The sequence below is a fragment of the Notothenia rossii genome (assembly GCF_949606895.1).
Source record: "Notothenia rossii genome assembly, chromosome: 9".
Classification (NCBI taxonomy): domain Eukaryota; kingdom Metazoa; phylum Chordata; class Actinopteri; order Perciformes; family Nototheniidae; genus Notothenia; species Notothenia rossii.
The window spans coordinates 16588960-16609249 of record NC_136907.1 but is presented as its reverse complement, the minus strand read 5'-3'; positions in this window follow the sequence as shown (position 1 = coordinate 16609249).

The following is a 20290-nucleotide window of genomic DNA, read 5'->3' as shown; positions in this document are numbered from 1 at the left end:
AGGCCATAGACTGGATGGCTGAAAGGGAGGCCGCTTTCGATGCCACCAAAGCCGCCATGTTGGCTCACTCGTCACAGAGGGCCCCCATCGCCATCACAACCGACGCGTCTGACTACGCTGTGGGTGCGGTGCACGAGCAATTGCCCACGTCGGGGCCGCCCTCCCATGGCCCGCCGCCCGCCCCCTGTGGGGATGCCCTCGCCCTCGTTGGCGCCCCTGCCCTCGCCTGCGGCCCCGCCTTTCTCGGCCCCTGTGGTCCGTACGCGCCGGGGTCAGGTGGAAAACTCTCGAGCCGCGTGACGCTACACAGGGGTGTGGCTAGCAGCAGCTGTTCCATTTAAAGCTAGGTCACAGAATCAGCCTTTTTGGAGAGTAGCATGAAGCTGCAGCGTTGGAGACTGCAGTTTCAGGACCGCACTCCTGGGACCGCACTCCTAGGACCCTAGGGAAGGAGTTTACACTTATTTAACCCCACCCCTTCTCCCCAAAACTAAATTAACATTTGTGTTTTCTTTAAACAAAATATACATGTATACAATATACATTTACAATTATAAATAGATTATATCATTCTTACTACAATATATAAATATATATATATATATATATAGGCTATATATATTTACATTGTATGTCAAATTTGATAAGAAAAATATAAAAGACTATCTTTTTACGTCTGACATACAAAATACATTTGTTATTAAAAAACAACAAATTGTTCTTAATAATAATAATTTAATTTCTGTAAGAAAAACATATTTTCATGCATTTTTAGATCGTTAATAACAAGCATTACAATTTCTAAAGAGACTCGCTGTGTATGACACTCAATACTCGCTGGTTGTACTTTTGCGGGCATCCAATTCGCTATGTGGCGATGTTGCAAAACAACTAGGGTCCTAGCCTAGGAGTGCGGTCCCAGGATTGCGGTCCTGAAACTGCAGTCTCCGACGCTGCAGCTTCATACGATTGTTTTTGGAACAGGGCTGGAATAGAGGAGTATGAGGCATGGCTACAATGGGTGATCTGTTTGGTATTTTAAAGGTCCCATGTCATGACCATCATAATTCCATTGTTGAGGTATACTATAATAGATTTATATTGTGCAATTTTCCAAAATCTCATTGGTTTCTCATACAGCATCTCTGTATAGTATGTGTATTCACTCTAGCGTCCTAAACGGTTTGTTGGAGCTCCTGCCCACCCCCTCCCTAGCCCAGTGGCCGTCTGTGAGACAGCGAAACCCAGCCCGAAACCAGCCCGAACACACACACGCAGCCTGGCTGGGAGTTAGTGTGTGCACACACACACCGACTCAGCCTCGCCGCGTCCCGCCGTCTCAGGGAGGAGAAATCGGCGGAGCTGCAGCTGAGAAAAGATTGAGTGTGTGTGTGTGAGGAAGTCAGCGGATTGGTCCATTTGTTCCAATCCACGGACTTAAAGAACAACTTCCAGGTTAAAGACACCTGTGAATAAATGTGTAGGAAAATGATGAATATACTAGATTTTCCAAAAAATATACAGATATATACACTACAGTGACATCTGGCGTCGTTTTTGTAAGAAATGTTCACTTCCGCATAAAAAAGCCTCGGCACGTGACCTCCCGCGTGTGACGTAACATGGGGGAAACAAGGAGGAGAGCGGCCGGTGTAACATATTAATAAACATGGATCCCAATGCTAGTTTCGACACAGAAGAAGTTGAACATGAATATTCGAATGCATATGACGGACCATAACCTTATAATTATGAGCCTGCTAGGCGTCCAAGAAACCAGGAGCAGCCAAGGATTAGAAGAAATAACGGCCATCGGAGAGAAATTGAGCTGTGGTGTGAGGAGAACCAGTGGAGAACTGGGCAGCTATCTTGGTGAGTGACCGGCGTTACGTCACATCACAACATTGTGAATTTAGCTATCATATATCAGGCTATAACTAACTTAGCATTGATAATATAGTAACGTTACTGGCAGGACTGTTGATACTGATCCATAACAGAAACTAATGCGCAAGTATCAGCCGTATCTCGCGTTACCTAATGCAACTCCAAACTACGGTGCTGTGTACCGGAGGGGAGACGCGAGATACGGCTGATACTTGATGATCTGGCGGAGAAAGGTTGTGGAGCCTCCTTTGACATGCCATTGTAAATGGCTTGATGGAAAGCAGGTGTCTAGTCAGGGAGGGTACACAGCTGATTGCAGCAGGTGAGTGGAGGTTGAGCCGGGAGCCAGGAGTGACAGCCACCACGCACACACAAACAACACAGACAGGGGGAAACAAACAAACACAAAGGAGACGGCTGGAGCAGTAAAGCCACCACAGCGTTACCTAATGCAACTCCACACTACGTCTTACGGTGCCGTGTACCGGAGGGGAGAGAGAGAGCAGCGAAGGGGGGGGGGGGGGGGGGGGGAGAGACAAGTAATACGGTTTCCTGATAAAGCTGTGGAGAGTATGTGCTGCAGGGAGGTGGATGCACAACGCACCCAGGAACGAACGCTAGCTCCGGTCCTTTTTACTGTGGACTCGATGTCCTGACAGGCTGGTATTTGTGCAACCTGCACAAACACAATACTGCACCATGATTACAAATGGTGAAATACAATGTAAAACTAACAAAAAATACCAGCTCACTAAAACACAACCGCTCAACTTAACGCAACTACTAACTATACCCGCGGTCAGAGAGCGGAGATGTTTACCCTTTGTTATGTAATATGACGCGTTTGACATATGACCTTAAAAAAAAGCAGTTTTTAAGAGCAGAGCTCAAAATTGCTCCTTTCCCTCTGAATTCCTGCCCTTATGTCTCGTAAAACATATCAAATCCTACATTCACTTTTTTAAATTGTAATTTTCAAGCAAGTTTAAACATAAATGTAGAAAAAAAATAACCCTGCAAGACGCTCTTTAACGTAACGGCTCCGTGGACGTAACATAACAGCTCCACGGATTGGTCCATTTGGACCAATTCACGGAGGGGTCGTCGTTACGTCACTTGGTTCCCGCAAAAGAAAAAGATTGAAAAAGAAAATCTCCAACGAGGCGTTCTGGGGCACCATAGACACATATTTTCCCTGAGCCTGTTGTTCAGGTCTCAGGCTCGAAAATGACATTCCCAGAACAAATTACCATATCTTCCCTTCTAAAAAGGGTTAAATTAATAATCTTTTTTCTCAAAGTAATGATAAACCTGTGAGTTGGATGTAGAAAAGAAACAATGCTGTCCGGGGAGGTTTTGGGTCTGATCGAATTCAAATTTGGTCTGGACCGTCTCAAGGCTTTGAGGATGACAAGTTATCAAAATCTTGAGTTTTCGTGAAGTGACCTTACTGTGGATCTTGAGTTTTCGTGAAGTGACCTTACTGTGGTGTGGCGGTTATTTTGGCGCTATTTCCCCATGAAAAAGGAAATTGTTGAAACTCCAGTTAACACAGTCTGAACTGCTCGAAATTTTAAGAACAGGACATTTTAATAACACGAAATTTGAAGAACACGAAAAGTGTTCGGTCCTGACGCCATTCAAAAAGACACATTAACCCAAAGTCGTACTGGCAACTGGAAGTTGCTGTAAATTGATGACACAATACTTTGCCAAACTTCTTCTTTAAGGCATTTTAATGGAGCCACAAGCCCTCCCTCTGCAACATCCCATATGTGTGTGATTGAGCACACCTTGATTTGTGCAGTGCTTAATAAAAAATGAAAGTTCATAAATGTTATATTAGTCTTTATTTGTATGATATTTTAACAATAAACCTAATTAAAGAAAGACACATGAGACTATCTGATCTCCAACAGAAATATCTGACCTGAACCAGAACCTGTCTGTGTGCATCAGTTTTAAATAATAACGTGTCATATAAAAAGATACATAGATATTTGAATACATTGAAATAAAGGAAGAGAGGAAATAAGGGAAATATAGAGTGAATTGGGAAGTAGCAGGGTTGTAGATTGGCGCTTTGAGGCCTCCTGAGCAGCAGCCTCATGATCTCCTGGTGCTGTTATTGTCATGAAAATGAGAAATATAGGAAAGACATTCAAATAAAGGCGAGAATAATGTGATGTTTTTTCATAACCTGAAAAATTCAAATTGTGGGACAAAACCAGAACACCTGGAGAAAACCCATTCATGAAAACTAGACTAATTTGGGGGAAAAGGGGGAACAATGAAAACACATTCAATTAAAAGGTATAGTAAAAAGATAGGAATTTAGAGGAGTGGGTTGGGGAGTAGGGAGTTTGAAGAACGGCCATTTAATTCTGCCCAGATAGCGTGAGTTGCTCCTGCTTCCTCTTGATCATTTTTGTTTGCTCAGTGGCAAATCTGAGCAATGGTTCGCCTGTCACTGTCATTTGGGCCTGCAACCGAACCTGAGGGGAACGGATTTTTACTGCAGGAGTGTTTTTTGTTGTGATTGGTGGGAAGAAGCTACTCTGCAGGTTATTTTCACTGTTGTTCTTGTGAATTGTTGGGAGACGGGTACGCTGCAGATTCTCTTCACTGTTCTTCTTGTGAATTGTTGGGAGACGGGTACGCTGCAGATTCTCTTCACTGTTCTTCTTGTGAATTGTTGGGAGGCGGGTACGCTGCAGATTCTCTTCACTGTTCTTCTTGTGAATTGTTGGGAGACGGGTACGCTGCAGATTCTCTTCACTGTTCTTCTTGTGAATTGTTGGGAGGCGGGTACGCTGCAGATTCTCTTCACTGTTCTTCTTGTGAATTGTTGGGAGGCGGGTACGCTGCAGATTCTCTTCACTGTTCTTCTTGTGAATTGTTGGGAGGCGGGTACGCTGCAGATTCTCTTCACTGTTCTTCTTGTGAATGGTTGGGAGGCGGGTACGCTGCAGATTCTCTTCACTGTTCTTCTTGTGAATTGTTGGGAGGCGGGTACGCTGCAGATTCTCTTCACTGTTCTTCTTGTGAATTGTTGGGAAGCGGGTACGCTGCAGATTCTCTTCACTGTTCTTCTTGTGAATTGTTGGGAGGCGGGTACGCTGCAGATTCTCTTCACTGTTCTTCTTGTAAATTGTTGGGAGGAGGGTACGCTGCAGATTCTCTTCACTGTTCTTCTTGTGAATTGTTGGGAGGAGGGTACGCTGCAGATTCTCTTCACTGTTCTTCTTGTGAATTGTTGGGAGGCGGGTACGCTGCAGATTCTCTTCACTGTCATTCTTGTGAATTGTTGGGAGGAGGGTACGCTGCAGATTCTCTTTAATGTTCTCCTGCTTGGTGTCCCAGGTTTTAGGAGTGTCCAATCTGGGCAACCGTTCTCCTGTTTCTTTCACATGGTTCTTTGATGACTCTACCCCAGTTGGGGGAGAGCGTCGTCCTGCAGGTGCTCCCGGTGTTTTAATGGTTGGGAAGCGGGTTGGCCGCTGATCAGCAGTACTGCTCTCATTGAGCTGAAACTTGTCCTTTTCCAGGTACTGCTTGATCTTCTCCAGGGAAGGGGTGCGCTGCCATCCAGAATTGACCTTCGTGGGCAACAGTTCACCTGCATCTTTTGAACCATGGCGGGCATCACCAGCTCTGGAAAGGGGTGGCAGATAGTGCGGCCTCACCTCCACCATGGCTTGCTTCAGGCTGTCGCGTCCCCGATACCGTTTCATTAAGCGGGTCGGGTCAGGAGCACGTTTGGGCAACAGCTCACCAGTATCTCGACAGACATAATCTGGCACCTCCCTATTGAAAAGGACACGATGCCGTTCTGCTGCTGAAAGATGCTCGCCCACCTGCTGCATGTATTGCTGGATGTCTTTCTCTCCCTCAGCAATCTGTTTCTCCATTTCTCTGGCAGCATGTATTTCCTCTCTTATCTCCTGTTGAAGGAGGGCTTGCTTTTCAGCAGCAGCGGATATTAAAGCCACTTTATGGTTAATGTTGTTTTGTCTTTTTAAATAAACGTCTAGTTTCTTTTGCTCCTCAGACAACCTGTCACACTGTTTCATTTGATTTAACAAGTCCAGGCTGTCCTCTTTCTCCTCTCTCTCCTTCTGTTCATTTTCATGGTGTTTTTCCACTCTCTGAGTGGCAATGCTCTTCAGAGCCGCAGCCCTCTTCTCCTTCACGTCCTTCTGCCGTTTTATCACTTTAGCTTCTGCCTCGGCCACATCCTTGGACAACTTCACCATCTCTCTCTGGGTTTTCTCAGCAGCCTGCTGTTTTCTAGCATCTGCCAGTTTTTCTTTAACTATATCCTTAGGAATCTGCCTCTTATTGAATTGTTCTGACTTCTCCTGTTTTCTCTGCTGCAGCACATCCTCTCCGTCAGTCTGAACACGTTTAGTTTCCTTCTCCTTCATGTTCAGTTGTTCAATTTCCTTTTGTCTTAGGCAGTTTTTTCTATAAATTTCCTCTTTGTGAAGTTTTAGTTTTTTGTCCTTTGCCTCCAGTTCTTTTCGTTCCTCATGTCGAAGCTCCTGTTGATGCTGTTCATTGAGGGCCCTGAGTTGGTCTCTTTCTACCTTCTCCTGCTGTCTCTCCTTTTCTCTCGACAGCTTCTTCTCCTTGGTTATCTTAACAAGCTCGTCTTTCAGAGCCAGCTTATCACGCCGTCTCTGACGAGTTTTGGCCTCTTCTTTTCTCTGAGCATCAATGCATTTCTGACGCATCTCTTCTTCCTTCTCCCTTCTCTGTTGGTCAGCCTTCCTCTCTGTCTCTCTCTTAGACGCAGCCATGGCTGCATTGTCCTTTCTTATTTTTTCTTTTAAGAGGTCGCTATTGAACTTTCTGACGCTGGCATTATGGAAGAACCTCTTATCATTGGCTGCATCAACCGCTCGCTGCCGTAGCTTTCTCTTGAAATCCCCCTCATCTGCAGGCGTCTCAGACCTATAGTCCTTCTCTGCCTGTTTCCGCATCATTATTTCTTCCCGCCCCTTCAATATGCAGGCTTTGTAGATTGGATGGGCCATTTCAGTTTGTTCTGTGTTGACGTGTTGTGAAAAATACTGTGTGTACTGCAACCTGTGTTGTGTCTCAAAGAACTGCTGAACTCAAGACTCAAACTTAGTCCTATAAGCATTTGGCCAGACAACTTCAAAGCCATTAATGACATCATCGCATCATGTGACCAGATGAGAGGAAGATAGTGACCTCATCACATTCCGTGGGACATCACTTGGCTTTGTTCGACTATTAAGTCATTCAAATAATTGCATTCCAAGTTGCCTACTTACAGTTGCTAGGCAACCAATGCTATTTCACTGACACCTGAGTCTAAGCTAATGTATTCCAATTCAAAGTTCAGATATATTAATTAGAAGTAAGAAATAGCATAAATATTAGTAAGTAAGTTGCCTAATAATGTTAAGTATTTCAGTATTATGATCTGTAATCATAATACTATGAATTCCCGTTACCCTTTTATTTTTTTTTGGGGGGGGGTTTGGTTTATGTATTTGGGATTCACCTTGAACTTTCCTCATGTAAGAGTTTGCAGGTTTTTCCTGTGTCAATGTGGGTCTCCGACCACAAATAGCACTAGTTGAGAATAAATGGCAGAATAAAACTGCAATTGTTTTAGTAACAGGTTAAATGTAAGATAACCACAAGAGGGCTCCATATTCTTTATAAACCATTTTTTTATTACTGTACAGTATGACACAAACAAAGGTGAATAATCTCTGAATAATCAACACAATGTACAGAGCAGTGTTTAGGAGACAATCATTTAAATACACCATCTAAATTGTTGATGCAGGGAGTGAAGAATGTGGCTAAACTCGGCCATTATGTAGCATCTAAAAAAATATAATGTTAGCCATATTAACTATATGTGTAGGATCCACAGTCTGTTATTATAATTTGAGATTTTATGAAGTAAGGATCTAACAACCTAAAATGAAGTACAGGATATTGATTAGACAAGAAGGACTTCAAAGATGGAGAGAGATCTTCAGCAGCCTTCCTGTACTGCCCTCTGGTGGCATTATTAACAATTCTTCAAAAATATTTATGCAAGAAAGTATTCAAGGAACCGCTCTCAAAATGCACAGGGAAGTATGAGACCTATAACAGTGTATAGGTCAAACCTAGCAAAACCTAGCACATGGTCAAGATTACAAACCTAAGAGTTGTTTTTTTTTTCTTTGCAAAAGCAGTGGTAACACTTCTAGTGCAAGATATATAGCCCCTTGGAGAATAAGCTACATCGGGACATATTGAGATGTTTATCAAATTCTCATCATGTAAATTGTAAATGGTGACTCAACTAACAGTAAAATATTCATAAACTTGATTTAGTATACTCTCTTTTCATACCTTGACCCCTTTCCCTTCAGAGTTTCTTTGTGTTATAGCTGTTGAAGAAAGAAAATATATTATTTGACACTAATTGAGGTGCCTGCATGTCAGTGTTGAGCGTGGGCATTCGTGTTTGTGTGTTGTGTTTGTGAGTCTGGCAGGCAGCATTGTTCCCAGTAGTGGTGAAGGACACATCTCCATGGCCTGTGTACCTTTCCTCTACATGCTGCTATAAATAGCTTACAATGTTTTTGCAGTGTGTGTATATGTGTGTTTAGGTCTGTGTTTAATACTTTCACTTTCAGAGATGTTTGCCATGGGAAGGTGAAAGAGAGACATAGAGAAAAGATTGTTATAGGAGAAATGAGGAAGATACACACACACATTTTAATTTTAAAAAGACCACCACAACACCACCTTGATACTGTCATCTAAAAATGTTGCAGTGCTATCAAAGCTGCGCCCATATATCGGGTAGTTGATGTAAAGAAAAGGTTTTTTAAAAAGTAATTTTTATGGCAAAGAAGCCAGACGTGATGGTTTCAGGTTGTCAAATGACTTCTTTGAAATGTACTTATGTTATGATAGATTTAAAATGTTCGGTTTTGTGCACTGTTGATTGTACAAAACAATCCATTTAATGATGTCTCATTATAGGGTTGGAATAGGCTTTTTTCCTGTTTTATATAGGAAACTATTTCTTGACAATGATTGAGAAGAAAATTGGCTTATTGCTGCCCTATAGTATTCATGCAGACTAGAATTCTTATCCATAAATTACCATGCACTGGAGTAGGCCTGAAATTGATAGGAAAAGACTCAGTATAGTAAGAGAGCTTTAATTAAGTAGCTACAGTAGGCTTTCTTGAGTAAATAGAGCCTACATGAAAACATTCCACGACTAAGTAAATGTTTTCCCGGTTACTTTCTGTGTTGTATTTGTATATTGTAATCACCATCATCTTTTCCTCATTGACTTTATCCACAGTTGTGAAGCAGCGCCCCCATTGATAGCAACTTGTGGAAATGGGAACCAGCGTGTGTGGTCAAACCTATGGGACGGTATTGCAGCCTTGCAGTTGAGGCATTCATCCCAAGCGAACCGAACATGAGCCAGGTGAATGTCCTTTGATTAGTATTTGACAATAAGTTATCTCAGTATAAAAAAAACTGGGAAATGTAAAACTTCGGCACCATGAAGGAAAGGATAACAACCTTCTTCGTCTTCAGATAGCGTGAGTAACATTTAAAAATATATATATATTTTTGCCTTTCTGATCTTTAAATTGACTTTTTGGCTTCAAATAAATACAGCTTTGTATTACAGGGGACAATATGGACACACGCCTCTTCTTATGAGTCTAGCCATGTAAACCAATAACTAAACTTGAAAAGTAAGCAAACTCTTTTTTTTGTGGATGTTAGCCTACCTTCCTTGCAACTGTCACCCAGAATATCCCTGTATTATAAGGTTGTTAATAATGTATTGCATAATTTTGCGTAGTATCATATTTGTTTTTAATGTTATTATTTTGAAGCTCTCAAAAAGAGTGTTATTAAATATCAATATTTTTTCTGCAATTTACTAGTTCGATTATAATTAGTTTAAATCTATAACATATATTGGTCAATGATGCTGACAAGTCTAGTGATTATAGTCAGTGTCTTGATTAGAATGGAGGACACTGGTCTCTGCTGCATGATTTAAAGATATTTTCTAATTTCAGGGTTATCAGTGAGCCGAAATCTGAAATATCTGTCCTAAAAACGTTCAATAAAAAAATCATTCCTGAGTTAACTACATTCTTTAGTTACCAGTACTCCTGAAATGAGTCCTGAGTGAAACAAAATGACTGAAAATGCCCATGAGCCTCGTGTTAGAATATCCTGTAGTTACATTTTCTACTTCATCTTATTTTCAAATTGCACTTTGATCTGATTTACAAGTATGGCTTCACCTGAATATAGCTGCACTTACAACATTCATAAATTGAAAATGCCTCAGGAGTGTGAGGGCTTCAGCTCCCAAGACGAAGTTCTTATGTCCGGTTGAAGCACTATAAATAAATGTATTGATGTGGATTTCTACTTACTCACATTTCGAAGAAGAACTTCTGGCCATGCTTACAGCTCTAGGGATGGCAAGGTCAGTCTATCATTATTTCAAAAACAGAATATTCATGGTCCCCAGAGGATTACGTTTATTGACTGTGGTGATAGCACTTTTCCTTATTGAATCACCATGAGATTCACCCTTGTGAGTTTGAGTAAAATGCCTCAATAACTTGGATGGATTGTCATGAATATGTTGTACTCATTTTATGTTCCCCTCAGCATGTTGTACTTGCTTTTTGTTCACTTGCTAAACTAATGTCATTACCATCAGTTGTACTTTTTGTTCATAAAGCAAATGTTAACATGCTGGTGTGTTAGCATTTAGCTATAAGCACTGCTGTGTTTAAGCCTTACAGGACTTCTATAGTACTCTTCTGTACTGTTTAAAAGGGATTAGGCTTTTTTCAGCTCTTTACATTCTCTCTAAACAGACGAAACCTATTATCTGAAGATATTGAAATGGAGTAGTCAAATTAACCATTGAAAAAAGTAATATCTCATAGTAATGGGAATGTTTGTGTATTCAAATATAATGCATATAGCACTGTTGTCCATCAGTGTGTAGTCAATGCATTTGGTATAAAAAAAATGGTTAGCACAACTTTATTCCTTAAATATCCCTTTCTCTATATAAAATATGACTTTAGCCTCTCAGTCATATTTTCACTCAAACTATTGTTACTCTTAACTATGACCTACTAAAGGATCCGGTAACTATTTATGCCTCTCTATCCTGGGTTTTGGCTTCCAAGGAAAGATGGTGACACAGTTGAGTTATGTGAGCTAAAGTTGACAGAAGTTTAAATAGTGACACATTTTTCTACTATAAATCTTGAAGTGTGTCTACACTCCAGAGAGCAAACAGAGGGTAACATAGTGATTTTCTCATTTTCAAATTATTTTACAGTGCATCTCTCTTTTGTATTTGGTTAATTCATCTTGTTTGTTGATCTGTGATTTTTACGTAATATTTTCGAAGCATTTTCATTACAAAAATACTTGTTTGCAGAATGTCTAATCTGATTTTATATAAACAGTTTATTATGTGAAAATGTTTGAATGGATTTGAATTTGAATGTCAAATACATTTTCTAACTTTTTTTTATTGTTGTACCATATCTTCGTGATCGATGTAATAAATAATAAATGCATTATTTTACTTAATCTCAGTCATTAAATTATTGTTTGCTCTATCGTTATATTCCTATTGTATTAAATCCTCCCACTTTTTCCTGTATTATATAAAAGTGTGGTCCTTCCCTTCATCCCAGTGCTTTTGGGCTGAAATGTTTGGGAGATACCATGGGAAATACACGACTATATGCCATTTGCTGTATGTATCCCATATATTTAAACCGGAGATAAAAAATTAAGAACTAAAATACGATTGTAACGTCTTAATACAGATGGAGGCAGAATGGAAATCAGAAGGAACAAATGACATACACTCTTTAACCCATGGTCTAAACTAGAGAGAGAGCAAGCGCATTTCGTGGCATCTTCAGGCAGTGGTAGGTACTTCCGGCATCTGTCACAGATGCCACTACTTGCCGATGCATCTGCTGCTGCTGAACGGGAGTTGCCACAAGATGCAAAAAAATGATTAAGTAAGAGAAGGTTTACGGTAGCTGCCACTCGCCTTCCGTGGCAAATGCTGCTATTTAAACCCGTATTTATCGTGTAAAATGACGCTGTTTAGACATGAGTTTATCAAACTGATCTGTACACAGGACTGATGTGCGATTGATCTCTATTTTTCAAAAAGATTAAAAATTATAATTTCTATTAGATTTTACTTGGAGAACGTGGTTTGTTAAAATAAATAAACGTGCTATTTTTATGAAAATATTAAGATCTATCATTATTGACCAGAGGTGGGAAATAGGCAGTGGCGGCCGGCCTATAGGGGCGCTAGGGGCGCCATCCCACCTCTTCCCACATGAAAAAATATATATATTTAAAAATATATATTTTTTATTTTTTATTTTTAATGAACAAGGTAAATATTATATAATTGGTATCAGTAAAATGTATAATCTACAATAAAATATCATTTAAAATTGTGTTACGATGTCTAAAGTTACTGATAAGTCACATGTTTCCTGCCTGGCCTTGCCATGTATCATTACCCTCTCTCTCTCTCGTCGTCTGGGCGCTAAGAGAGGAGCCCTCAACCAGTGCAGCAGCAGCCACTAGCAGCTGACTGTTGCTATCTTTAAACTATGCCGCCAAAACATAATTTCAGCCAATCAGCGTCGTCAAATCTGATGGTCACAGGGCGCCTACGTCAGCGCCCGGTGCACTCTGTGAGTTGTTTGGACTCGTATCCAAGGAGACAAAACAGGAAGCTGTCAATCACTCTGGAAGCTATCATTAGCAGCTAATGAAAACTCAGTTTTTGACATAAAAATGGAATTATGGATTATCAATACTTTTTCAAAGTGACAGACACATTGGATTAACCTATGGATTAACCTTCAGCCGTGTTTCTCGTTTTTGATCAGAATAACAGCAAAAGGTGAGCATATCTCCGTGTTTTGCTACCTAAAGCTACGTCGTGTGATGTCTGTATTTGCTTCCCCTGTCGCGAGTTCTGATCGCTCAGTGATGATACTGCAGTTTGACAGAGGATTAAAACTATAGGTTACTTACGTAACCCCAGTTCTCAGAGTAACATGAAGTGAGATGTCTCACTATGGGATGCGCCTCAACGCGTATGCAAACAGAGGCATCAATCTCATTACGCCAATCCTGATTGGCTGGTGATCTTGACCTCTACGTCAGGGAATCCACCCACCCTTTAAGTAGCTTGCGCTACGTTGCAGCGTCATTCAAATAAGCACCTCTTCTCGCTTCGCCTTAGCAAGAAGGGCCGTCTGGTGAGACATCTCACTTCATGTTACTCTGAGAACTGGGGTTACGTAAGTAACCTATAGTTCTCATTCATAACACTCCGTTCGATGTCTCACTATGGGATATTGAAACTCCCGTATTACTAGACATGCTTATCTCGAAAATCACCAAAACAACCAGAACTTAACAGGTAGAACCCTGTCTCAACACGGGGCCCAGCACTGCGCGGGCCACACTTGGAGCAGAGACATCTAGCCTGTAAAAGCGGACAAAAGTGAGCGGTGAGGACCAGCTCGCTGCTGCACAAATGTCTTGGATGGAAAAACCCTTGAACAAAGCCCAGGATGTAGCCAGTCCAAGAGTAGAATGAGCACGCAGGCCCGTTGGTGCCTGCAAACCCTGACTCGTATAAGCCAGAGCAATCGCTTCCACAATCCAGTGGGAGAGCCGTTGCCTGGTAACGGGCTTGCCCTTATGAGGGTTAGCCCAGGATACAAAGAGTTGGTCATTGCATCGAAACTCTTTTGACCTGTCCATATAGGTGCGTAAAGCACAGACTGGGCACAGCAAATTCGGCCGCTGTTCCTCAGAGGAACACAGCGGCGGAGGAAATGCCTCAATGTCAATGGGGGTACATGAGCCAACCACCTTAGGTACAAAGGCATGGTTGGGCTTCAGCAACACTCTCGTTTGCCCCGAGGCAAACTGAGTGCATGAAGGATGTACAGAGAGTGCATGAATGTCACTGACTTGCTTGGCAGATGCCAGAGCCAGTAACAACACTGTCTTCAGTGACAGGTGTTTCATGTCAGCTTCTTCCAGGGGTTCAAATGGAGGTCGAGTGAGCCAATCTAAAACCACTGCCAAGTCCCATAAGGGCACCAGTGACCTGGAAACAGGGAGGAGTATGCGAGCCCCTTTCATAAAACGGCTGACCAAGGGATGTTGGCTAGCCGTCTTTCCCTTAAAGCCCACACGGCATGCAGCAATAGCAGCCAGGTACACTTTGATCGTAGAGAAAGCCCTGTGTTTATCAATCAGGTCCTGTATAAATGATAGAATCACCCCGACAGGACATTGAAAAGAGATGTGTCCCTTTTGAAGGCACCACTCCTCAAACACCCTCCACTTACAGTCATAGAGAGACCTGGTGGAGGACGCTCTTGCACTCTGAATCGTGTTTATCACCTTCTAAGTGAGCCCCACTGTATTCAGGATATACCACTCACGGGCCAGGCCCATAGTGCCAAGCGCTCTGGGTGTGGGTGAAAAATCGTCCCCCCCGCCTGAGACAGTATGTCCCTGCGTAGCGGGAGCTGCCACGACTGCCCGCACAGCAGCTGATATATCTCCGGCAGCCAGTACATTGCAGGCCAGTGTGGAGCTATTGGGATCAGTGTGTGGCGTTTTTCTCTCACTCTGGCCAGAGTTGGGGGTATCAGTGCCAGGGGTGGGAACGCGTACAGGAGGACCGGAGGCCAAACGTGCGCGAGCGCGTCAACGCCTAACGGTGCATTTAAATCGCACATTGAAAAGAACAGCTGACATTGAGCTGACTCACAATTATTGGATGTAGAGTCCAGTCTGCATATAGTGGACAGCAGATCTGCCCCGAGGTTCATCACTCCTGGTACGTGCGTCGCTCTCAGAGAGAGGAGACGTCCGCAGCTCCATTAGATAAGTTTGCGTGCCAGCATGTGTAACTGAAGAAAACGCAAACCCCCTTGGCGGTTTATATACGATATTGTGGTCGTGTTGTCTGTCCTCACGAGGACATGATGTCCTCTGAGAAAAGGCAGAAAGCGTTTCAGGGTGAGGAACACCGCTAAAAGCTCCAGATAATTTATGTGTGACCGTTGGAGGTCTCTGCTCCAGAGACCCCTCACAGCTCGACCTTCGTATATACCCCCCCAGCCCGTCAGACATGCGTCTGTGGTGACCACCTTCCGCGATAGGACAGCACCCATAGGCACGCCCCGTACTAGAAAAGTCGGGTGCAGCCAGTGGCGCAGTGCCATTACACATTTCATAGTGACCATCATTCTCCGCGCGCCATGACGCGCGGGGTCCAGTCTGAGGGCAGCTACCCAGCGCTGAAACTCCCTCATGTGTAAGCGTCCCAGTCGTACCACCAGGATGGCTGACGCCATGAGCCCCAGTAACCGCAGACATGATCTGAAGAGAACATATTTGCGTGGCTGGAAATGAGCGAGGCAAGCTCTGAAGGCTTTCACTCTCTCTGCTGACAAGCGGGTTGTAAAGGGCACCGAATTCAGGCGTAGGCCCAGGAAGAGTACAGTCTGGGCTGGGGGCAACATGGTCTTTTCCGTGTTTATTATGAAACCCAGGTCGAGCAGGTGTTTTACGAGGACATTCGTCTGCGTAATAGCCTCTTGCTCCGACTGTGCGAGAAGGAGCCAATCGTCCAGATAACTTGCCAGGCGAATACCCTGTTGTCTTAACGGGGCTATCGCGGCTTCCGTACACCGTACAAACACTCGTGGGCTGGGAGACAGACCGAAGGGAAGTACTCTGTATTGTAACAGACACCCTGAAAGGCGAACCTCAAATATTTCCTGTGTGGATAATATACTGGGATGTGGAAATACGCGTCTTTCAGGTCGACTGATGTGAACCAATCGTTTTGGCGCACGAGACGCAACAGAGACGTTTGAGTGAGCATTCTGAATTTGTATCTTTTGAGATATTTGTTCAGAGCCCTCAAATCTAGTATAGGCCGAATTCCGTTCCCTCCCCGTTTGGGAACGAGGAAATACTTGGAATAAAAGCAGCTCTGACTCTGTTCGGAGGGTATTATAGATACAGCCTTCTTTTCTAGTAGCGAGAGAAACTCTTTCTCCAGAATATGGGCCGACTCTCCCCGGGCTTGCGAATGCAGAATGCCCGAAAGGTGAGGAGGGGGTGAAAGCGAATTGGAGTCTGTAACCCCGTGCTATTGTCTTGAAAAACCAAGCAGAATCTGTGAGCATCCTCCACTTTTCGCTTCTCAAAGCGAGTGGAGATGTCACGTCTGCTTTCTATGTCTTTATTTGTTGTGTTATGGGGCCCTCTAGTGTCTGAACACGGTGGTACCCCTGGTTGGCAACCTCGGTTGACACTGCGCACGCCTTCTGAGAGAGGCAGCAGCCGCTCTCAGAAGGGGGAAAGACATCAGACTGTTTATTGTTTTTTATTGTTTTTCTTTTCATTTTTATTGACTGCGCCCTTGGCTTTAAGCCTGGAAACGACAGTGGAAAATGATTTATTGAGAAACAAGAGTGATGACATGTGTTTGTGTGACTTCAACGAGCAGCGGAGCTTGCTGTCTTTGATATTAAGTCCATTTCCCTCATGGCGCGAACTCGAGGATAACGTTCTGACATCACTCGAGGCGGCGGGAAGATGGGGGCATGGTTGCACCCCGGAAACACATGAGCATTTAACACTGGAACGTGTTCTGGAGCTGGAGAACAGGGAACTTCCAGCTCTTTTATCGAGGAGAGGAGAGGAGGCTGTCAAGGCCGCTCTTTTCTTCTTCCTCGCCTGAAAATCTGGGCCGGCTGTGCCTGAGCGGCTGCTGCCGGAACCGGAGACTTTCTTGGCCAGCTCGTCCTCGCCTCGAGTCTGGGCTGGAGACCCGGGGCGGGCTGTGGCCTCTGCTGTTTCGGGATCTTGAAACGGGCAGGACGTGAGGCAGCCTGAGCGTAGGACTGCTGCGGGGCCATTGAAGGCGGCGGCTGGACCCTTCGGGGAAGACAAAGCCGGAGAGCCTCATCCTCCTTCTTTTTGGATTCACAGCGCTGTTGCATTGAAGCCAGAGCGGTGCAATATATGCCCTCGGGAACAATAGGCATGTCCAAGACGTCCTCTTTTTCCTGGTCTGGAAGGTTCGTCAGGTTAAGCCACCTGCTTCTCTCCTGTACCACCATTATCCCCAGAGTTTTGCCCGTGGCTTGGACTGCACAGCGCTGCACACGGAGGCAAATGTCCGTGATCGCTGTGATTTCGTCCCACATGGCAGGCTCAGGTTTGTTCGTCATGTCCTTGCAGAGCTCCGCCTGGTAGGCGGTCAGCAGCGAGGAGACATTGTGCGCCCTGGCGGACAAAGCTGCGGCTTTATAGGCTCGTTCGGTCATTGCTGACTGGAAACTAAACCTTACCGTTATTCCGAAAGAAAAAACGGCGTGGCAGATTTCAATTTGAATTGGTGTGTTAATATTCAATTCAATCTCCTTGCAAAGCAAGAGTAGCCGGCAAGCGCCCGTCGACCGAAAGTTAGCTTGTGGTTCAGTCTGTGGACAGTTAAGCTAGCTATTCCCTGACGTAGACGTCAAGATCACCAGCCAATCAGGATTGGCGTAATGAGATTGATGCTTCTGTTTGCATACGCGTTGAGGCGCATCCCATAGTGAGACATCGAACGGAGTGTTATGAATGAGAACCGTAATCAGAGCCCTCTCATCTGAGCTCCGTTACACGCACGCACGCACGCACGCACGCACGCACGCACGCACGCACGCACGCACTCACACACACACACACACACACACACACACACACACACACACACAGGAATGGGACATCCTCCTCAATCTGTCCGCCATAAATGCCTCAGAGGACGGATACCTGAACCGTAGCGTCCAGCTAATGTGAAACATACACACACACACAGCGTTAGCGGGACATTTTCCTCCCCCTGTCGGCCCTAAAAGCTTCAGAGGGCGGATACCTGAGCTCCATAGCGTCCCGCCAATGTGAAACACACACACACACACAGCGTTAGCGGGACATTCTCCTCCTCCTGTCGGCCATAAAAGCTTCAAAGGACGGATACCTGAACCGTAGCGTCCAGCTAGCTTAGCCGCTAGCTTAGCGATAAATACACACAGCGTTGTATTCTCCTCCCCCTGTCGGCCCTAAAAGCTTCAGAGGGCGGATAGCTGGGCTCCGTAGCGTCCCACTAGCTTAGCCGCTAGCTAAAGGAAAACAAACATAGATGGGTACATAGAATATGAATCAATCGTCACCGATGTAGAGGATATATTTTTTTATTCACTTTGAACTCCGCCAAATGGAGTTTAATGCTTTGGGATTTAAGTTAGGTCAAATAGTACGTGCATGAGTTTGAAAGTATAACGTACACAGGCACACATTTATGAGATTTAACCATGGATTTAACAATGGCCAATTATATTTCTTAAATAATATGTAGCCTATTCCCAGAGCATAATTCATGGGGCAACAAGGTGAGGTGTAAAATGTATTTTAATATCATACATTTTACGCCAGCAAACTTCTTGTACGGACTTCGGCAGTAGTGAAGACTCACTGAACGAATTAAGTACAAAGACGAATCGTTCGCGAACGTGCAAATCACCAGAAGTCGTTCGCGAACCGGTGAACGAATCAGTGAACGAATCTTTAAAGTGAACTGAATCAAAAGATTTGTGTCCCCGAAGGGATTCGAAATGCCCATCACTAATTTCCACAGCCCCACCGAAAATATTTTCCACCAGCCGCCACTGGAAATAGGCTAACTAAGACCCCATTTACACGAGGATGAAACGGGTTGTATCCGCATCCCAGTTTCTCTTGCGTATAGGGTATAGCCCTTTTGTTTACACGAGGCCTTAACAAGACGATAGAAACGGACCCCGCAAACGATAATGGGTCCCAAGGTGGATAGATTTGCAAACGAAATGCTCTGGGGGTCAAACGGATCCGTTTGTACGCCTCTATACGATCGTTTTCTGATAAAAATGAAATTGCCCCGCCTCCCTCTCCCCACGTCTCCTGCTCAGAGATCAGCTGCTGGGCTGTCAGAAGAGGGGGAGGAAAAGAGAGGCTCTGTTTATTATTCTTATATATAGAGTCGTTATCAACTTGTTTTAAAGCTCAATAAATAACAAAGAAGACTTCTGACCGGCACTTTTCTAATTTTGTCCGGAAGATTTAAACTTTAACGGACATGTTGACGGGCGAAAAAAAATGTTAACGAAAACTCTGCCGCATGGTTCCCTCGTCCCTTGGAAGAGGTGGGTGTTTTTCATCTGCTGGTGGACTACCTGAGAGATTTACAACAGGAGCACACGCCGTCCACCATGGAGAATCTACAGAAGGGCAACCTTGGCAACCATGCTCCGGGGTCTTCTTCGCTGCTTGTGGTGTATTTTGTGGCGGCAGCAGCGCAACTTACAGTCCCGGCATATGTACTACAGCATTTCCAGCGGGTTGAGCGGTCTCGTGTGAACGTACCATAGACTGTATATATAAGGAACGGACACGTTAAATGAATCGAATGCGTGTGAATGGAAGACTTTTTTGAAAACGCATACAGTGCGTAAACGCAAACGTTCCCGTGTAAATGTCTAAGTACATAATACTCAAGTACTGTACTTGTGATTTAGAAATAGCCTACTTGTGCTTTAGTTGAGTATTTAAAAATGGTATGTTACTTAGTACTTCTACGCCACTACAATTCAGAGGTAAATGGTGTACTTTTACTCCACATTTATTTAATACCTTTAGTTACTTACTTCAGATTCTGATTAATGATGAGAAATATAATCAAGTCTTTAAATCAGACTTTAGTTACTCCTGGAGTAAATTCACAACTTACCCTACGGTATACAAAGTCATTCAAACTAGCTGCACCTTTACCAGCTTTGATAACACTTTAATGATCACTAATTATAATGAAAACATACAATATGTACTTTAAGTATATTTGTATGCTAATACTTTTGCACTTTTACTTGAGTAAAATTGTAATGCAGGACTTTTACTTGTAACAGAGTATTCCTACATTTAGGTAGGCTACTTCTACTTTTAGGGGTAAAATTTACCCGCTATTAGAATGCATTGATTTTCAAGGTACAATGTTCTTTTATTTATCATACTAGAACACAGGGTTAACAGTAACTTTTGCCACTACTTGCCGTGGCATGTACCTTGGCATTTGCAGGCAGTGGCAAGTACTTCCGGCATCTGCCACAGATGCCACTACTTGCCGATGCATCTGCCGCTGCTGAACGGGAGTTGCCACTAGATGCCGGGGTAAGAGAAG